The sequence below is a fragment of the Schistocerca gregaria genome, chromosome 2 (genome assembly GCF_023897955.1).
Source record: "Schistocerca gregaria isolate iqSchGreg1 chromosome 2, iqSchGreg1.2, whole genome shotgun sequence".
In the NCBI taxonomy this organism is placed as follows: Eukaryota; Metazoa; Arthropoda; class Insecta; order Orthoptera; family Acrididae; genus Schistocerca; species Schistocerca gregaria.
The window spans coordinates 436,884,641-436,904,212 of record NC_064921.1 but is presented as its reverse complement, the minus strand read 5'-3'; the positions used below and the strand labels follow the sequence as shown (position 1 = coordinate 436,904,212).

The following is a 19,572-nucleotide window of genomic DNA, read 5'->3' as shown; positions in this document are numbered from 1 at the left end:
GAAACGAAACACACGTGAGATGCAACAGAACCGTTTCAGCGACATTACGGGAGGGAAAGATGGCTCTGCCTGTTTCTGGGTCCCACAGAGTCTTTTTTATTTCCCCATATTAATTCTACTCACCAGCCATTAATAACAGGCCCATATGGGCTGCAAGTGTAATTTAATCTAATGTTTCCCAGCTATCCCCATGAACTCTTCGACCCCCGATATTTGTCATTTCCACCACAACACTGTGAGTATTATCGTTCATCGTAACTTGAAAAAGTGATTTTATATGAATTACTCTGGCGACAGTGTGTCTTGTCAGACCAGGATCAGTCTTATAAGGTTTTCACAGATTTTTGCCTTTAGTCTAAATCAGTTGATGAGATATCAGTACCTGAAATGTTTTCTAAATCACATGAAGGATGAGTGTTATTACTGGCGTGATTTTCTTCTTCAGAAATATTCTCCTCGTTGCCAGAGGCATTTACTAATGCTTCCAATTGATCATCGGAAAGAACTCGTTTCGTCATGATAGCCGCACTGAAATTACTACGATAGGTGCACGAAATGCGTCTGCACACAACAGTTGATGAAAAGTAACTGTTAGTGAGAATGTGCTCTAAAAATCTGAACCCAATTAGCGACTTACATTGTTGCGTAACTTCCGCACATGTCAACGATAAGAAATCGGGTATTTACTTTATCATAGAAAACAGTTAAACATATACCTCAGGGATGTAGATATAAAAATTGACTACGATATTTGTACATTCTGTGAATTTTTAAGCCCCCTAGGTCATACTAACCCGAGGAACAAAATCGTAACAAATTAAGTTTTAGGAAGTGGGAGGTAAGCAACATTTTTAATTTGAACTTTAACGTATTTAGAATGATTAGAAAAGCAAGGTCATAAAGTCTGGAGCAATATCATTTAAATATTAAAAACTTATGGAAGGATAAATTCCTTTTCGAGTGATACTGAGCCGAAGATAACAGCAGAGCTAAACTTTGAAAACCACAACAATTTCCGTTCAACGGAAACAACGTTAACGACAACGTTAAACCTGCGATTCAGTAGAATTGCACGCAACCATTGTCAGAAATGTGCGAAAATTAAGCCTGTACTTTTGGTTTCTGGGAGCGGAAAAGTGCTCCCTCATGTTCCCCCTACTCCGCCCCTCCGTTATGCCCCTTGCGGACGCCTAACGTTGTACTATGACATATCGACACGTGTTGCCGGCAACAATCAATGATCCCACTACATGTCTGCTTTTTCCGTCTGCACCATTGGGTGCGTGAGACCACTTTTCTGAATATACATTTCATGGAAGTAACCGTCGTGGAATATGCCCAACAGTGGTCTTTCATTTTCATGACATATATGAACAGGGTAACCGAGACGCGATCTGACAGAAAGAAGCGGAATAAAGCAACCGAAAGCGTCGGTATAGAATCTGGCAAAAACTGTGACTGCAGTGGGTAATGGCACTTCCGCCGTCTACTACCTGGGAGAAATAGTTTTGAGGTGCCGCCGCAGAGGCGCTGTTGTCGGGAGTGAAGCAGCGCGCGAAATATTGGCGGAGCTCGCGTCGTCAGTTGTTCCCGCGGTGCGCGCGCACACCGCCACCGTGTTCGTGAGCTCGGCTCGAAACATGGAAGCCAATCTCTCCGGGGCGCCGACAGGCAGCAGCACCGGCACCGGGACCGGCGCCTTCGTCGTTTGACGTGCGGCTGTAGTCTGCAGGTAAACACCCGCAGCGCAGTTCAGTACGTGCCAGATGTACATGCCTGCCGCGTATTGTTAGGCGAATCTAAGATACTTTCGTACTCACTAGGATGACCAGCTCTCCCGTATTTCCCGGGTTCTCCTGTATTATAGCAATATTTTCTTACTCTGCCCGGCTCCCTTATTGACCCACCTGTTTTCCGGTAATATTTCGTTAGTCATCACTGTTGTGAACATTAATCCCGCGAAGTACTATCGATAGTTCAAGTTCCATAAGCGACAGATATCGATAAGTTTTCGTATAATAAAGTATACTGTTGTCGACATATAGTCTCTTTTAGATCTGTGCTTCTACGGAAAGAAGACGGTTAGATTCAAAGAAATGCAAGGATTGGAGAAAGAAGTATACAGCCTACAGAGGTCGTGACACGGGGAATGTTTCTTTCTCGGTCAGTACTGTACTAGCAACCCTCGCCTCATACCGATCGGTAGCTGTGCTACAAATAACGCAAGTAACAAGGTCTCGCGAAAGAGGATTACAGAGACGCTCGATACATCACTTATTTTTCAGTTGACTCATACAACACAAGAACATTTTTTAACTCTTCGAAAGAGTTCTTTCTCTTATGAACAATAAGTGGACTGTTCAGAGAAACAGCAGCACACTGGTTAAGTCACAGATTACGATGTAAATTAAATTTGATTATTGGTAGTAGGGAGCGCCAACGTTAGGGGCTTTATGGGGCCCCTTAGCGACGTGGCTGCCAAGAAAGGGAAGAAAGCCAATGTGCACTCTGCGTGCATACGCGTGATGTCATTCCAGAAGTGGAAGGGGTACTTTCGGGTGACATGAAGAGTGCAGGGTGCAGCCAACAGCAGGCTGTTGCTCACGTCGGTACCAGTGATGCGTGTCGCTTCGGATCGGAACAGAGCGGCTAACAGAAGTGGTGAAGGCTGCCAGTCTTGTTTGAGAGATGAGAGCAGAGCTCGCCATTTGTAGCATAGTCTACATGACCGATTGCTTATTTCTGGTACAGAGCCTAGTAGAGAGTCTGAATCAGAGGCTCAGACGGTTCTGCGACCGTGTAGGCCGCAGATTCCTCGACTTGCGTCATAGGGTGGTGGGTTTTCGGGTTCTGCTGAGCAGGTCAGGAGTCCACTACACGCAGGAGGCAGCTACCAGGGTAGCAAAGGTTGTATGGCGTGGACTGGGCGATTTTTTAGGTTACAGGGTCTCGAGAAAACACAAAAAGGACTTCATTTTCAAAGGTTGCAGGCCGAACACAGTAAGTACGTATATACAGGAACCATCGGTATAACAGTTGTAAATTTTTGTAGTTGTGTAGGGGAGTATCAGAGATCCAGTCGCTACTAGAAATCACTGATGCTCAAATCGTTATAGGCACTGAAAGCTGGCTAAAGACGGAGATAAGTTCAGCCGAAATTTTTTCGAAAAATCTACCAGTGTTTCGCAAGGGTAGGCTACACACAGTTGGCGGTGGGGTGTTTCTTGCTGTTAGAAGTAGTTTATCTTTCGCGAAATTGAAGTACATAGTTCCTGTCAGTTAGCAAGGGCAGAGGTCATTCTTGGCAACCGGAATAAGTAATAATATGATCCTTTTACCGGCCTTCCAATTCTGAGATACAGTTGCTGAAGGGTTCAAATAAGGGTTCATTTCAAACACGTACCCGACTCATACAATTATAGTTCGCGGTGACTTTAATTTACCCTTGATATGTTGGCAAAAATACATGTTTAAATCAGGAGCTACCCGTAAAACATCATCCGAAATTATCTAAAAGCATTGTCTGAAAAAATTATTTCGAGCAGTTAGTTCATGAACCGACACGTACAGTAAATGGTTGTGAAAACACACTTGACCTCTTAGCAACAAATAATCCTGCGCTAATAACGAGCATCAAAACGGATGTAGGGATTAGTCAACACGGGGTAGATAGACTGAACATTATAATTCCCAAATCCTACAAAAATAAACGAAACATATACGTATTCAAAAAATCAGATAAGAATTCACTTGTCGCCTTCTGTGAGGCAATCACCACCCCTTTCATTTTAACAATGTAAGTGTAGCCTGGATGCGGCTTGAGTTCAAAGAGATAGTATCAATTGAGAGATTTAACCAATAAATTAACAAACTGCGGAGATGATCCTCCTTGGTACCCAAAACGGTTCAGAGTACTGTTGCAGAAAGAACGAGAAAACATGCCAAATTCAAACGGATCCAAAATCTCCTAGTTTGGCGATCTTTCACAGAAGCTAGAAATTTAGCGCGGACTTCAATGCGAGATGCTTATAATAGTTTGCACAATGAAACTCTCTCTCGAAAACTGGCAGAAAATTCAAAGAGATTCTGGTAGTTCGTGAAGTGTGTTAGCGGCAAGACACAATCAATGCCTTTCCTGCGCGATAGCAAAGGAAATACTGTTGGCGAAAATGCTGCCAAAGCCGAGTTACTAAACACAGCCTCCCGAAATTCCTTCACAAAAGAAGACGAAGTAAATATTCCAGAATCCGAATCAAGAACAGCTGCAAACATGAGTAACGTAGAAGTAGATATCCTCGGAGTAGTGAAGCAACTTAAATCACTTAACGAAAGCAAATCTTCCTGTCCAGACCGTATACCAGTTGGGCTCCTTTCAGAGTATGCTGATGCATTTGCTCCATACCTAACAATCATATCCAAGCGTTAGCTCGACGCAAGATCCGTACCAAAAGACGCAGGTCGCAGGAATATTCGAGAAATGAAGTAGGAGTACTTCACTAAGTTACAGGCCCATATCATTAACGTCGACATGCAGTTGATTTTGGAACTTATATTGGGTTCGAACATTATGGATTACCTCGAAGAAAACGGTCTATTGACACACATTCAACACGGATTTAGAAAACATCATTCTTGTGAAACACAACTAGCTCTTTACTCACACGAAGTGTTGAGTGCTGTTGACAAGGGACGTCATATTGAGTCCGTATTTCTAGATTTCCAGAAGGCTTTTGACACTGTACCACACAAACGGCTTGCAGTGAAATTTCGTGGTTATGAAATGTCGTCTCAGTTATGTGGCTGGATTCGACATTTCCTGCCACAGAGGTCACAGTTTGTTGTACTTGGCGGAAAGCCATCCAGTAAAACAAAAGTTATTTATGATGTTCTCCAAGGTTGTGTTACGGGTCCTCATATAAACGATTTAGGAGACAATCTGAGCAGCCGTCTAGTCATCAGAAGATCAAAACAAATTGCAAACGATTTGCAAAAGGTATCTGTGAGGTGCAAAAATTGGCAATGTACCCTAAGTAACGAAAAGTGTGAGGTCATCCACGTGAGCGCTAAGAGGAATCCGTTAAACTTCGGTTACACGATAAATCAGTCAAATCTAAAGCAGTAAATTCAACTAAGTATCTAGGAATCACAATTACAAACAAATTAAATGGGAAGAAATCCATAGAAAATGTTTTGGGGAAGGCTAACCAAAGACCGCGTTTTATTGACAGGATACTTAGAAAATGTAAAAGACCTACTAAAGAGACTGCCTACACTACGCTTGTCCGTCCTCTTTTAGAATACTGCTGCGTGGCGAGGGATTCTTGTTAAATAGGATTGACGGAGGGCATCGACAAAGGGCAAAGGACAGCAGGCTTTGTATTATCGCGAAATAGAGTAGGAAGTGTCACTGAAATGATACATGATTTGGGGTGGGACATAATTAAAACAAAGGCGTTTTTCATTGCGGCAGAACCTTCTCACGAAATTTCGATCACCAATTTTCTCCTACAAATGCGAAAATATTTTGTTTACGCCGACCTACTTAGGGAGAAACGATCATCATAACAAAATAAGAGAAATCAGAGCTCGCACGGAAAGATATGGGTGTTCGTCTTTTCCGCGCGCTGTACGAGTTTGGAATATTAGAGACTTATTGTGAAGGTGGTTCAATGAACACTTTGCCAGGCAGTTAAATACTATTTGCGAATGTAGATGTAGTTGAAGACTGCAAAAACTACTTGTACAAGAAGAAAAAAAATTGCAGATTTCAACAGTTTTTGAAAATAAGTGCTTGTAGCGCGTATATGTTACGTATGTGTGTGTAAATTTGTGTATTACATGCGAAGAGCAAAAAAACTGTTTTGTTTCGATTCTGTTAGGATCATTTTTAAGAATACGATAAACCCAAAAATGAGGGGATATCCATAGGTGTGTAACACGTCGGAAAACTTCATATAAAAAACATGTTTAAAAGATTTGAGTTTAATACGGAAACTCCGCGATCAGCCCTTAAGATTACGGGACAGTCGGCCGACCGCTTTATCGTCCTGTCATTCATAATTGGACACGGTATGCACCGCACTCACGGCTGTTGTCCACGTTCAGACCTTGGAGTTCAGGCAGCTCCTTAATTGGCACACGAGGCTGGGTGCAACCCTGTCCCAGGGTTGAATTCCTGTCTGTACCAGGAAACGAACGTGGGTCCCCCGCGTGAGGGTCTTGTCACGTGGACCACTTTTTTTATTTGTTTCTTCATTTTGATCGTTACTGTTCTCGGCGTTTGGTCTGGGATGACGTCACATGACAGTTTCTCAAGATGGTCGTTGAACACCTCACTCAGCTTTTTTAATTACAGAGAGCAACTAACTGTCTGACAGAATACACTGTGGTACCGTGCCGGCACACCCATCTATAGAGGCGGACCGAGTATTGATTTCTGAATTTGCACCACAAATGAGTCTTATTACATGCTTTTTCCTTCTAAAAACATTCTCTGCTATTGTGGAGTTAACCAAAATATGATACCATTTTACATGAAAGTAAACAAAATTTTATTTATATTTCAACTGCCACTCATTCCAAGGAAATTCAACGTTGTGCTGTTGAAATTTATTGCTACTAAATGTCTTTTAAACCTCCCTTAAAATCGTCGTCAGATGTAGGTCATCTCCCTTACAACCATGTCCAAATATTGGTAGCCACAGTAGCCACGCAATAGTGGATACGAGTAATATGAGATACTGACTCATCTCAAAATAATTGCAAACGCGAAGTACTCAGGAAATCGGCAAACATTTTATTTGTCTAGATTCTATCAAATTCATTTTTCATCCCTTAGACCCAAAAATGTGTAGTTGTAACATATCAGAAGACTTTTTTTTCTGCTCAGCAATGTTGCTGTAAAGCTAACGTCGGGAGGCACGTATTTAATGAACCAGCTTTACTGGTGATGAAGACACATGCCAAAATACCAAATGAACCGAAGATAGTTCTTTATGACGCGAATGTAGGAAAATAACTAGCGAAAATGGAAAATGTTCTAACGATGATACTAAGTGATACCGTCTGTGTTTATGTTTCCAAAAGCTGTGTGCGAAATCGCGATTTTTCACGGGATCGTATCCTACGTTCTATTGATAACAAAATGGATGGGTGAAATGTTTTCGGTAATCATTGGCCTAGCGACCATTCGGAAGAACGATCATCGTGTGCCTGTCCTACAGTACAGGGATATATTTACAAATTACACACTTCCTACAGCCCAGGAAAGTTGAGAAAATCGGCTAGTTTTTCTGCATTAGGGCTGGTCTAGGTTCGATCTCAGGCGGATTACAAAACCACCGTTTGTTCACGGGCGGTTCTTGAGAAAATCCCGAAAAACAATTATTTTTGGACGCGAAAAGTACGAATTGCGAGGATGACCCCTTCTATGATTTCCATTCACGGTACTATGGCAGATGGTCAAAATTTTTATCGTGTGTTCGCAAGAACTGTACAATGGGCAACTCACGGCTGTACAAATATGTCCACAGTGGTACTACAGTGACAACCAACTGGCTCGAAATCGTCTCAACATGTGTTACAAAAACTTAAAGTGACTGCCAAAAGTTATATATTCAATAAAATACTTCTAATAACATTTTTAATCTTTTAAGATAAAAATGGTAAGCGATTCGTTATAAAAGTACGGATAATAAGTGTAAAGCAAATGATTTTACATTAACCTTATATTATGAGTTCTTATTTGTTGTTTAGGTGTGTTAAAGTGTGTCAATGTGTCTGAGTGTATGAATGAAATATCAAAACGTGATTGACATATAGGATTCGTTGCATACAAGCAGTAAAAGTTGCTGCAGCAGGGAGAAGAAGGACACCAGCGGGAAACTGTTCCTGTCGAAACACAAAAAAATGGTTCAAATGGCTCTGAGCACTATGGGACTCAACTTCTGAGGTCATCAGTCCCCTAGAACTTAGAACTACTTAAACCTAATTAACCTAAGGACGTCACACACATCCATGCCCGGTGCAGGATTCGAACCTGCGACCGTAACGGTCGCGCGGTTCCAGACTGTAGCGCCTAGAACCGCTCGGCCATTATTTTTATTTTTGCAAGTTAATGACGTTTCACCAGTCGCGTTACCAGATAATAAGTTTGTTTTGTTTGAAGTTGGAAAGTAAAAACTATTTGCAGTTCAAATCTTGTAAAATATTTGTCCCCAGTCTATATCTAAAATACGAGAAGCTGACAAAAGAAGTTGATAGTGTTAAATTCTTGGGATTACAGCTTTGCAGGAAATTCAGTTGGGAGGAGAATACTACATCATTTATGAAGCACTTGCACGTATTTTCATTTGTAACGTGGATGTTGTCAGACGTACGTGACATCAAAATTAAAAAATTAGCATAGTTTGCATTCTTTCATTACGTAATGCCATATGGAGTTATTTCTGTAGTAAGAGATGAATCCAAGCTAAAAAAAAAGCGCGTAATACGAATTATATGTGGTTAAATCGAGACTGTCCTCCAGAGGGCTGTTCAAGAACTGAGGATACTAACTAATACTTCCTATACATTTACTCCTTAATGCAATCATAAATAATACATCCCTTTCAAACCAACACCTACTATAAATGAGACCAAAGACTCAAAATCACTACCTTCGTCCAGAAAGATGTCCATTATTCATGAACGCATATCTTTATTAACCAGTCAGCACCCATAAAACGTTTATCTACTAATAAAGCCAAAGAATTTGTTGGTAGCCAACACCTTCTACTCCTTTGATTAATTTCCTTAGTATAACCGATTGATGTGTAAATATTATAATTGATATCAAATAACGAGAGAGTAACAAAATCTTACTTCTGCCCATCTTCGGAGCAGTAACGTGGGCATTGGAAATAAATGTTGTTAACTGATCTTCTGTTTGATTGTATGCACGTGATTGTATTGTACATTTACGAGTATTGTGACAACTTTATTACTAACTTTTAAATGAAAATAAGAGTATGATTTTTTGTGTTATTCCACTTCCATGAAGATAATTTCTTTTTCGATATCTGGAAGATACATTAGCATACGTATTTTACATTCCAAATGTTTGTTGTATATTATTTTTGTATGACATACTCTGCATACTTAAGGATCTTCTCACTCTACGTCTGTGGTAGAAAACGTGAATGTAGTCTAGTACAATAATAATAACATAACTAGGCGCCTGGAAAAATTGTAGACAAACAAGACGGATATTGGATGTAGCAGTTGGTTCGACATAAAAAATCATCACAAGATACGAAAAGGTGGGGAATGGCATAAAACCAATCGAATCACTGAAACTTACTGGCAACTTAAAACTGAGTGCCGGACCGAGACTCAAACTCGGGACGTTTGCCTTTCTTTCACGAGTGCTAGTTCTGCAAGGTTCGCAGTAGAGTTTCTGTAAGGTTTGGAAGGAAGGAGACGAGGTACTGGCAGAAGTAAAGCTGTGAAGACGGGGCGTGAGTCGTGCTTGGGTAGCTCAGATGGTAGAGCACTTGCCCGCGAAGGGCAAAGGTCCCGAGTTCGAGTCTCGGTCCGGCACACAGTTTTAATCTGCCAGGAAGTTTCATATCAGCGCACACTCCGCTGCAGAGTAAAAATCTCATAATGGAATGACTGTTGAAAGGAAGAAAAAAAAATTGCTGTCGCAACTTCGGGAACTCGCATGTCGCGGGCATTATGTGCAAGTACTTTGGTGTAGATGGTTGATGAATGCATATAGAGAGAAGTCTTAAAATGATGAAAGAGATGGTAAAATGCATTACCAGAACAGAGCATAATGTTCTGGGATAGCGCCAAGGTTAAAGTTCCCATTCGTTCAGACCATCACCATCCTTACCAAGTGACCTCACTTCCTGAGATACAGTCCTCAGACGTAGAAGTCACCAATTTTCCATTCAAATAGTGGCGATCATCGTGACTCGAAGCAGCTTCCCCTGGTTCGGGCATCACCGTAGAAGCAACCTCGGCTACGATGCAGGCCAGTCCTTCGCTAGAGCTGTTGTGCAATGCGTGAACAGATGCAGCAGGATGAGCATAACTAAGCCAATATCTTCTGCATCGCTGAAAACGTCACGAGAGTCCTTCACATCATTCAGATGACGGCAGGTGATGTCTTGAAATGAGATACGAGAGAAGAGGACGCTGTGGGGGTAAAGCCTAGCACCACACTACGATTATCTTGACACGTAGTAAGAGAAGTAGCTTATAGAGAAAAGGTAGCTTTCAAAACGTCGCTTCTGCGACTCCTTTTTTACATAAATTTATCGTTTTTCGGATCTGTACCAATATATGAAATGTGCATTCACAGAAAAAATTCCAACCACAGTCTGTACTTCCTGCAAAGGGTTTGCTGAGTCCCGTGATCGTGTCACTGAGGAGCTAAACAGATTTTGAAGGAAAATTCTAGAACCAAGACAATGGGAGAGAGGCTGTTCCTAACTCGCATCAGATAAATGAGAGAGCCTAACAGAAGTTGGTAATGGATGATCAACGATTAGCACAAAAATGAGATGGGAATCATTCTTAAAATAAGCCAGTGGTTTGAAGAAGTTTTAAAGGAAGTGGACGTACATCGTAAAGAGAATCAATCGACAAGTTATGCGTCTAGCTCCAAATGCAGTTGTATAGTGATGTGTAAGGTAGACCACAGTATTACAAAAACACGTGACTACTGGATCCTGGATAAATATACATACGCATACCAGACGTCCAAACGCTCGTAAGTAGACTTTTTTCTTGTAAATATGTAACTGATTGCTCTTCTCCGTTTCTCTCCCTGGGTTCTTCATCTCTTCCATGTATTTGTGCACAGTTTTATGCATATCAACGTACTGAGAAAAGAAGTAAAATACATAGAGGAGAAGGAAACAAAATGAAACTTCACGATTTGTGAGGCTATGTGAAGTTATTTCGGTGATAACAATATTGAGTCAAATCCAGAAACAACTTATCACTGTGAGCCAACTTATCAGTATGACGTTGCACCCGCACTGGCCTGGATATTTGCACTGGCTCCTTTAGGAAGGGTGTCACAAAGCCTTAGTATCCTCTCCTGAAACAAGCTGGCCCACAAGTATTGTATGTGGTCCTTGCTGTCTTGGGTGGGCATTGGGAGAGCGTTGACGTCAGAGCAGATGACAAACATGTTCTGTTGTGGATAGACCTCGAATGTTGCTGGCCGCTGGAGTACTTCAACATCACGCAGACTGTTCATAGACAGATGCGCCAGCTCTGGAAGAGTGTTGTCCTGTTGAAAACTTACACCACAATACTGTCACAATGAGGACGCAGTATGTCCGAGATATGCCACTGTGCAATCTGAGTTCCCTCAATTGCTACTAGCCGTGACCTGAAGTCATACCAATGTCGCTACCGCAGCACTGTGCCTCCCCAAAACATTAGAAGAATGGGACCTCTCCCCAGTTCGCCGCCATATCTGCTGATGACGGTCATCCGGGACACTCTAAAACTATGATCGATCGCTGAACGCCTCCCCATCATGGCACCATTCCAGAAGCAGCCATTTGTATCGTGAGGCAGCCCACGCATAGGGCAGTAGCTCCTAATTCGCCTGCTACCAGTCTCCGACCATTCTGCTAGATAACACAGTACCTAGCATGGAATCCATTACTTGTTCTCGGATGTCAGGTGCAGAAGTCAAGAGATTGCGATGTGCTTGTAGCACAATACATCTACATCTACATCCATACTCCGCAAGCCACCTGACGGTGTGTGGCGGAGGGTACCTTGAGTATCTCTATCGGTTCTCCGTTCTATTCCAGTCTCGTATTATTCGTGGAAAGAAGGATTGTCGGTATGCTTCTGTGTGGGCTCTAATCTCTCTGATTTTATCCTCATGGTCTCTTCGCGAGATATACCTAGGAGGGAGCAATATACTACTTGACTCTTAGGTGAAGGCATGTTCTCGAAACTTCAACAAAAGCCCGTACCGAGCTACTGAGCGTCTCTCCTGCAGTCTTCCACTGCAGTTTATCTATCATCTCCGTAACGCTTTCGCGATTACTAAATGATCCTGTAACGATGCCCGCTGCTCTCCGTTGGATCTTCTCTATCTCTTCTATCAACCCTACCTGGTGCGGATCCCACACTGCTGAGCAGTATTCAAGCATTGGGCGAACAAGCGAACTGTAACCTACTTCCTTTGTTGTCGGATTGCATTTCCTTAAGATTCTTCCAATGAATCTCAGTCCGGCATCTGCTTTACCGACGATCAACTTTATATGATCATTCCATTTTACATCACTTCTAATGCGTACTCCCAGATAATTTATGGAATTAACTGTTTCCAGTTGTTGACCTGCAATATTGTAGCTAAATGATAAGGGGACTTGCCTTCTATGTATTCGCAACACATTACACTTGTCTACATTAAGATTCAATAGCCATTCCCTGCACCATGCGTAACTTCGCTGCAGATCCTCCTGCATGTCAGTACAATTTTCCATTGTTACAACCTCTCGATATACCACAGCATCATCCGCAAACAGCCTCAGTCAACTTCCGATGTCATCCACAAGGTCATTTATGTATATTGTGGATAGCAACGGTCCTACGACACTCCCCTGCGGCACACGTGAAATCACTCTTACTTCGGAACACTTCTCGCCATTGAGAATGACATGCTGCGTTCTGTTATCTAGGAACTCTTCAATCCAATCACACAATTGGTCTGATAGTCCGTATGCTCTTACTTTGTTCATTAAACTGCTGTGGGAACTGTATCGAACGCCTTGCGGAAGTCAAGAAACACGGCATCTGCCTGTGAACCAGTATCCATGGCCCTCTGAGTCTCGTGGACGAATAGCGCGAGCTGGGTTTCACACGGTCGTCTTTTTCGAAACCCCTGCTGATTCCTACAGAGTAGATTTCTAGTCTCCAGAAAAGTCGTTATACTCGAACATAATACGTGTTCCAAAATTCTACAACTGGTCGACGTGATCGTCCCTTGTGGTGAAGAAAGGTGGCCGGCTGGAACGTTGACGACCAGTATGTCCAGTCTCCCGTATCCATACCACCAGACACTGAACCAAAGTGTCATCCGAATGCCCCACAAATGTGGATACAGCACGATTCGACCAGCCGGCTACATGGAGGCCAAGAATGAGAATCCTCTCAAGCTCCGTTTGTAGCTCGTGACGCTGTCCCATAAGAGTACGCGGTATCTCCGTGCCCTTCACAGTGATCTCGTAATATTTGGCGCTGTTCGTATCTCCTATATGATCTACCAGGGCTAGTAACAACGTAAACATGAAGAATACCAATGAGCTCTGACGGGTACTACTTGCCACAGAGAATTACCACCGTTTACATATCTGCAGATAATGTATATGTTAATCAAGTCACATTCTCTCCTGTTTCCTCCTTTTTTGTCGGGTGGTGATTGTTAGTGTTCTGTTCAATGTGGCCAAGGAAGAATGTAAATATTCAGGGAAATGTCAGGAACGATCATTGAAAGCAAGAAAAGTCTAGTCAACATGGACACAAAAATGCATTACTTGAGAGTTATGAGCAGTTCTTCATGTTCGCTACTGTGAAACAAGTCTCATCAGACGCAATCTCTTTGTTGTCCACTGTTTTGGAGGAGGCAGTAGCGACATAAATAAGAAAAAGTTGTCTAGTAAGCGTGGTTTCTAAAATGCATATCGTGAGCGCTATGAGCACTTGTTCAGACAAATACACTATGTGATCAAAAGTATCCGGACGACCCCAAAAAATAAACGTTTTTCATGTTAGGTGCACTTTTCTGCCATCTACTGCCATATACTCCATATTAGCGACCTCAGTAGTCATTAGACATCGTGAGAGAGGAAAATGGGGCGCTCCGCGGAAATACGGACTTCGAACGTGGTCAGGTGATTGGGTGTCACTTGTGTCATGCGTCTGTTAGCGAGATCTCCACACTCCCAAACATCCCTGGGTCCACTGTTTCCTATTTGATAGTGAAGTGGAAACGTGAAGGGACACGTACAGCACAAAAGCATACAAGTCGACCTCGTACGTTGACTGACAGAGACCGCCGACAGTTGAAGAAGGGTCGTAATGTGTATTAGGCATACATCTATCCAGACCATCACATAGGAATTCCAAACTGTATCAGGATCCACTGCAAGTACTATGACAGTTAGGCGGTAGGTGAGTAAACTTGGATTTCATGGTCGAGCGGCTGCTCAGAAGCCACACATCACGCCGGCAAATGGAAACCGACGCCTCGCTTGGTGTAAGGAGCGTAAACATTGGACGATTGAATAAGGAAAAAACGTTGTGTAGATTGACGAACCACGGTACACAATGTGGCGATCCGATGGTAGGGTGTGGGTATGGCGAATGCCCGGTGAACGTTATCTGACAGCGTGTGTAGTGCCAACAGTAAAATTCTGGGACGGTGGTGTTATGGTGTGGTGGTGTTTCTCATGGAGGGGGCTTACACCCTTGTTTATTATGTGTTGCATTATCACAACGCAGACCTACATTGATGTTTTAAGCACCTTCTTGCTTCCCACTGTTGAACAGCAATTCGGGGATTACGACTGCATGTTTCAATTGCATGTTTCAACACAACCGAGCACCTGTTCATAATGCACGGCCTGTAGCGAAGTGGTTACACGACAGTGACATCCCTGTAGTGGACTGGCCTGCACAGAGTCCTGACCTGAATCCTATAGAACACCTTTGGGCCAGGCCTCATCGACTAACATGGATACCTCTCTTCAGTGGAGGCAGCACTCCGTGAAGAATGGGCTGCCATTCCGCAAGATACCTTCCAGCACCTGATTGAACGTATGCCTGCGAGAGTGGAAGCCGTCATCAAGGCTAAGGGTGGGCCATGACCATACTGAATTCAAGCATTGCCGAAGGACGGCGCCACGGCGTCATTTACAGCCGGATGTCCAGATACTTTTGATCACATAGTGTATTTCACACCAGCGAGGATGAAGAAGTACTCATAGCTCATATTATATGCACTGTAAACCCCATGTTTACTCGACATTTTTTTTATTTTGGTACCTACTACCATTTCCCAAAAGCTGAAATGCAAAGAGCTTGCAGTTTAACAGATTTGCTTCACGGTATCGAGCATGAAGATGTGCTCATGTTTCTTAATGTATGCAGTTTACGGCCCAAGTGCAGTGTACTCTTTTGATTCGAATTGTCGTTCCTATCATATGTGGGAATATTGACCGTTCGTCCTGGGACAACCTGTATACAGGTTTATGTGCAACACGTATTGTCTGCTTTACAATCTGGAGAGCAAGTAAAAAAAAAATAATAATAACAAGTAAACTACTAAGGAACCAACAGTCAGCAAGGAATATTTCGAGTAATATGAGCTCATCAACGACTAATTCAAGTGAGGCAATGTTTGTAATGCGCTTATGTTTGATAAAAATTACTGCCTGCCTCGTAATCGCTTGTGGTGCTATCTCAGAGGACAACGCACTCTGGCCTAATATACCCATAACGGAGTTTATTACTACTGTTTATGGTTCGCGGTTGCTGCTTAATCGCTTCTACAAGCAACGCGCAGCTGTCCATACTGGAGTTTATTACCACTGTTCACCGTTCATGACTACTTCTCGGGGACGGAGAATTTCTCGCTACATAAACTTGCAGACATGTGAGTAATGTAAAAACATATGCAATGTAGTGCACAGAAAGCAGACCAAATGTATCGGGAAAAGTTAAGAGATGGGCGTCACCATATATGGAAGATATTTATCATAGTGACAGAAACGGATGAAAAATTGTGTCGTTCAAGCCACAGAGAGCTGGAGACAGAATTTGAGAAGACGGTGGTGCAGCTTTAGGTGTAGACAGGTGTACCAACATGAACGTCAAGAATCTGTACTGTACCACGGGTCGAGGCAGCAGCAACGGTTCGCCTTCGCTCTGTGTCGTGTTGGATATGGGAACCTCCTCGTTAAACACAGGCGGATTGTATGGCATGTTTGCAAATAGCATTCGGCTACAGATCCTGGAAATTCCACACTCCGTATAGTAGTCGTGCGGTAGTTACCACCACTGTGATTAGCAAGCCTTATCTTCCATTACCTTGGGAGCAGCCTTGCGCAAAGAGCGTCCAGTTTTGTCACCACGTTTCGAGATAGGAAGCATGTAGCAGCTACATTCGTCGCTACTGTGTACGCCGTTTGCACCGCAACAGTATCTGGCATGGTGACTCCACTGGTTGCAGTCTACATCTACATCCATACTCCACAAGCCACGTGACCGTGTGTGGCGGAGGGTACATTGAGTACCTCTATCGGTTCTACCTTCTATTCCAGTCTCGTATTGTTCGTGGAAAGAAGGATTGTCGATATGCCACTGTGTGGGCTCTAATCTCTCTGATTTTATCCTCATGGTATCTTCGCGAGATATACCTAGGAGGGAGCAATATACTGCTTGACTCCTCGGTGAAGGTATGTTCTCGAAACTTCAACAAAAGCCCGTACCGAGCTACTGAGCGCTTCCTGCAGAGTCTTCCACTGCAGTTTATCTATCATCTCCGTAACGCTTTCGCGATTACTAAATGATCCTGTAACGAAGCGCGCTGCTCTCCGTTGGATCTTCTCTATCTCTTCTATCAACCCTATCTGGTACGGATCCCACACTGCTGAGCAGTATTCAAGCAGTGGGCGAACAAGCGTACTGTAACCTACTTCCTTTGTTTTCGGATTGCATTTCCTTAGGATTCTTCCAATGAATCGCAGTCTGGCATCTGCTTTACCTACGTTCAAATTGATATGATCTCGATTTTAAATCACTTCTAATGCGTACTCCCAGATAATTTATGGAATTAACTGTTTCCAGTTGTTGACCTGCTATATTGTAGTTAAATGGTAAGGGGACTTGCCTTCTATGTATTCGCAACACATTACACTTGTCTACATTAAGATTCAATAGCCATTCCCTGCACCATGCGTCACTTCGCTGCAGATCCTCCTGCATTTCAGTACAATTTCCCATTGTTGCAACCTCTCGATACACCATAGCATCATCTGCAAAAAGCCTCAGTGAACTTCCGATGTCATCCACCAGGTCATTTATGTATATTGTGAACAGCAACGGTCCTATGACACTCCCCTGCGGCACACCTGAAATCATTCTTACTTCGGAAGACTTCTCTCCATTGAGAATGACGTGCTGCGTTCTGTTATCTAGGAACTCCTCAATCCAATCACACAATTGATCTGATAGTCGGTATGCTCTTACTTTGTTCATTAAACGACTGTGGGGAACTGTGTCAAACGCCTTGCGGAAGTCAAGAAACACGGCATCCACCTGTGAACCCGTGTCTAAGGCCCTCTGAGCCTCGTGGACGAATAGCGCGAGCTGGGTTTCACACGACCGTCTTTTTCGAAACCCATGCTGATTCCTACAGAGTAGATTTCTAGTCTCCAGAAAAGACATTATACTCGAACATAATACGTGTTCCAAAATTCTACAACTGATCGACGTTAGAGATATAGGTCTATAGTTCTGCACATCTGTTCGACGTCCCTTCTTGAGAACGGGGATGACCTGTGCCCTTTTCCAATCCTTTGGAACGCTTCGCTCTTCTAGAGACCTACGGTACACCGCTGCAAGAAGGGGGGCAAGTTCCTTTGCGTACTCTGTGTAAAATCGAACTGGTATCCCATCAGGACCAGCGGCCTTTCCTCTTTTGAGCGATTTTAATTGTTTCTCTATCCCTCTGTCGTCTATTTCGATATCTACCATTTTGTCAACTGTGCGACAATCTAGAGAAGAAACTACAGAGCAGTCTTCCTCCGTGAAACAGCGTTGGAAAAAGACATTTAGTATTTCGGCCTTTAGTCTGTCATCCTCTGTTTCAGTACCATTTTGGTCACAGAGTGTCTGGACGTTTCGGTTTGATCCACCTTTCGCTTTGACATCAGACCAAAATTTCTTAAGATTTTCTGCTAAGTCAGTACATAAAACTTAACTTTCGAATTCATTGAACGCCTCTCGCATAGCCCTCCTCGCACTACATTTCGCATCGCGCAATTTTTGTTTGTATGCAAGGCTTTGGCTATGTTTATGTTTGCTGTGAAGTTATCGCAGTCCAGTAAGGTTTGTCGTTCGGTTTCTGTATGCGTGATCATATTTCGGAATTCGTGGGTAACATTTTTGATTAACTCGATTCACTTCGATTACACAATCGTCACTCTACCTAGTGACTGGACATACGAGTATTCTTGATTAGTTCCTGTTGTGTACCAATGCAGTTTTTGTCCTATAACACAACGTGGCAGCTCGGAATCTCAGTGTTGTGAGTGTGCTCATGGAATCACTGTGACAGGACTACCCTACTTTTGTCTTCTCTTCTGCAATATATTCAAAGTTAATAGAATTTACTGCTAATGTTGATCTGCTGCTTTGCAACTTTTCTTTTAACTATACTGTCAACTTAGGCGAAATGCAATAAGTGAAGAATCCCGACGGCCCTGGGACACAAGGTCAGGCGGTGAATGCAACATCTTGTCTGATAGGAAACAGTGATAGGCAGAACATCCCCAAGATTTTATCTGCTGTCGCCACAGGCATGACGACAGACAGGGTAGAACATCTTCCTCCCCAACCTCCACCCCCTATGCAACCATATCCGCCTAGTTCTACACACACTGGAGTCGTAACTGACGATCTCGTTGGGCCAGCATGGAAATACACAGTCCTGTGCTGCAGAGTCCCATGTCCAACAATTTGCGCTGAATTGTGTTGTCGGAAGCACTTGTTCCTGTTGTATCATTGTAACCTGTCAGCAGATCTGCCATAGATCACCATCTACCCTCTTTCCAATTCGTCTCGCACCACAGAGCCAAGTGAATCTAATACTGGCCAGAAAGCTACCACTGTATAACACATGTGCTGTTGGTATCTGAACTGCAAGGTAAACATATGAAAAGAAATTGATGAAAAACCATTACACCTAAACCTCAGAACCACTCGTTCATTGATAGAAAACAAGACAAACTAAAAAGTAAACGAAGTCACATAAACAGGAATTCGTTTTATATCAGTATGGAATGAAAATGGGAGGGAAGGTGGCCAAGATTACACTGCTGCCTCACATCATGTCCTCCACCATAAATGAAATCGATGCTGATGAGATTAAACTAAAAAACAGGGTGGAGCCTTTCCCATTCGACTTATGCCAAAACCACCTGCCTTGAAAAGAAACCAAAATAGTGCGAGGGATACGAAAGTAAAATTTATTCTTTTCTGGTCTCTGCTTCAGCATTCGATCCACATTCGTTCAATTGAGCCATCCCCACCCTCACACTCAGACTCCCTCACTGATGGACTCCCAACATAATTTGTTACACAATACCAACGAACCCTGATCTTAACCCTCACTCGTTCTTCATTAGCTACAACAGTGTGGGTATTCCCATTAAATCAGTACTGTATATATGAAGATGGTATCTGTTCTTTCGGACATTTTCTTTTGTCCCTGCCGTCGCAGTATCTTCTGTGTTCTCGGTTGCACAGATGTATAGAGCGTCTGCCATG

At 43.0% G+C, this 19,572-nt stretch overlaps 1 protein-coding gene across 1 annotated transcript in view; it reads left to right on the top strand.

Moving 5' to 3' along the window:
• The first annotated feature begins 1,605 nt into the window (after positions 1 to 1,605).
• The window catches only part of LOC126325143 (alpha-(1,3)-fucosyltransferase 7-like), a 342,267-nt gene continuing 324,300 nt past the window's right edge, over positions 1,606 to 19,572 (top strand). The window contains exon 1 of the mRNA XM_049995150.1: positions 1,606 to 1,732. The gene's annotated coding sequence lies outside the window, so the exon portion shown is untranslated. The remainder of the gene's footprint in view (positions 1,733 to 19,572) is intronic.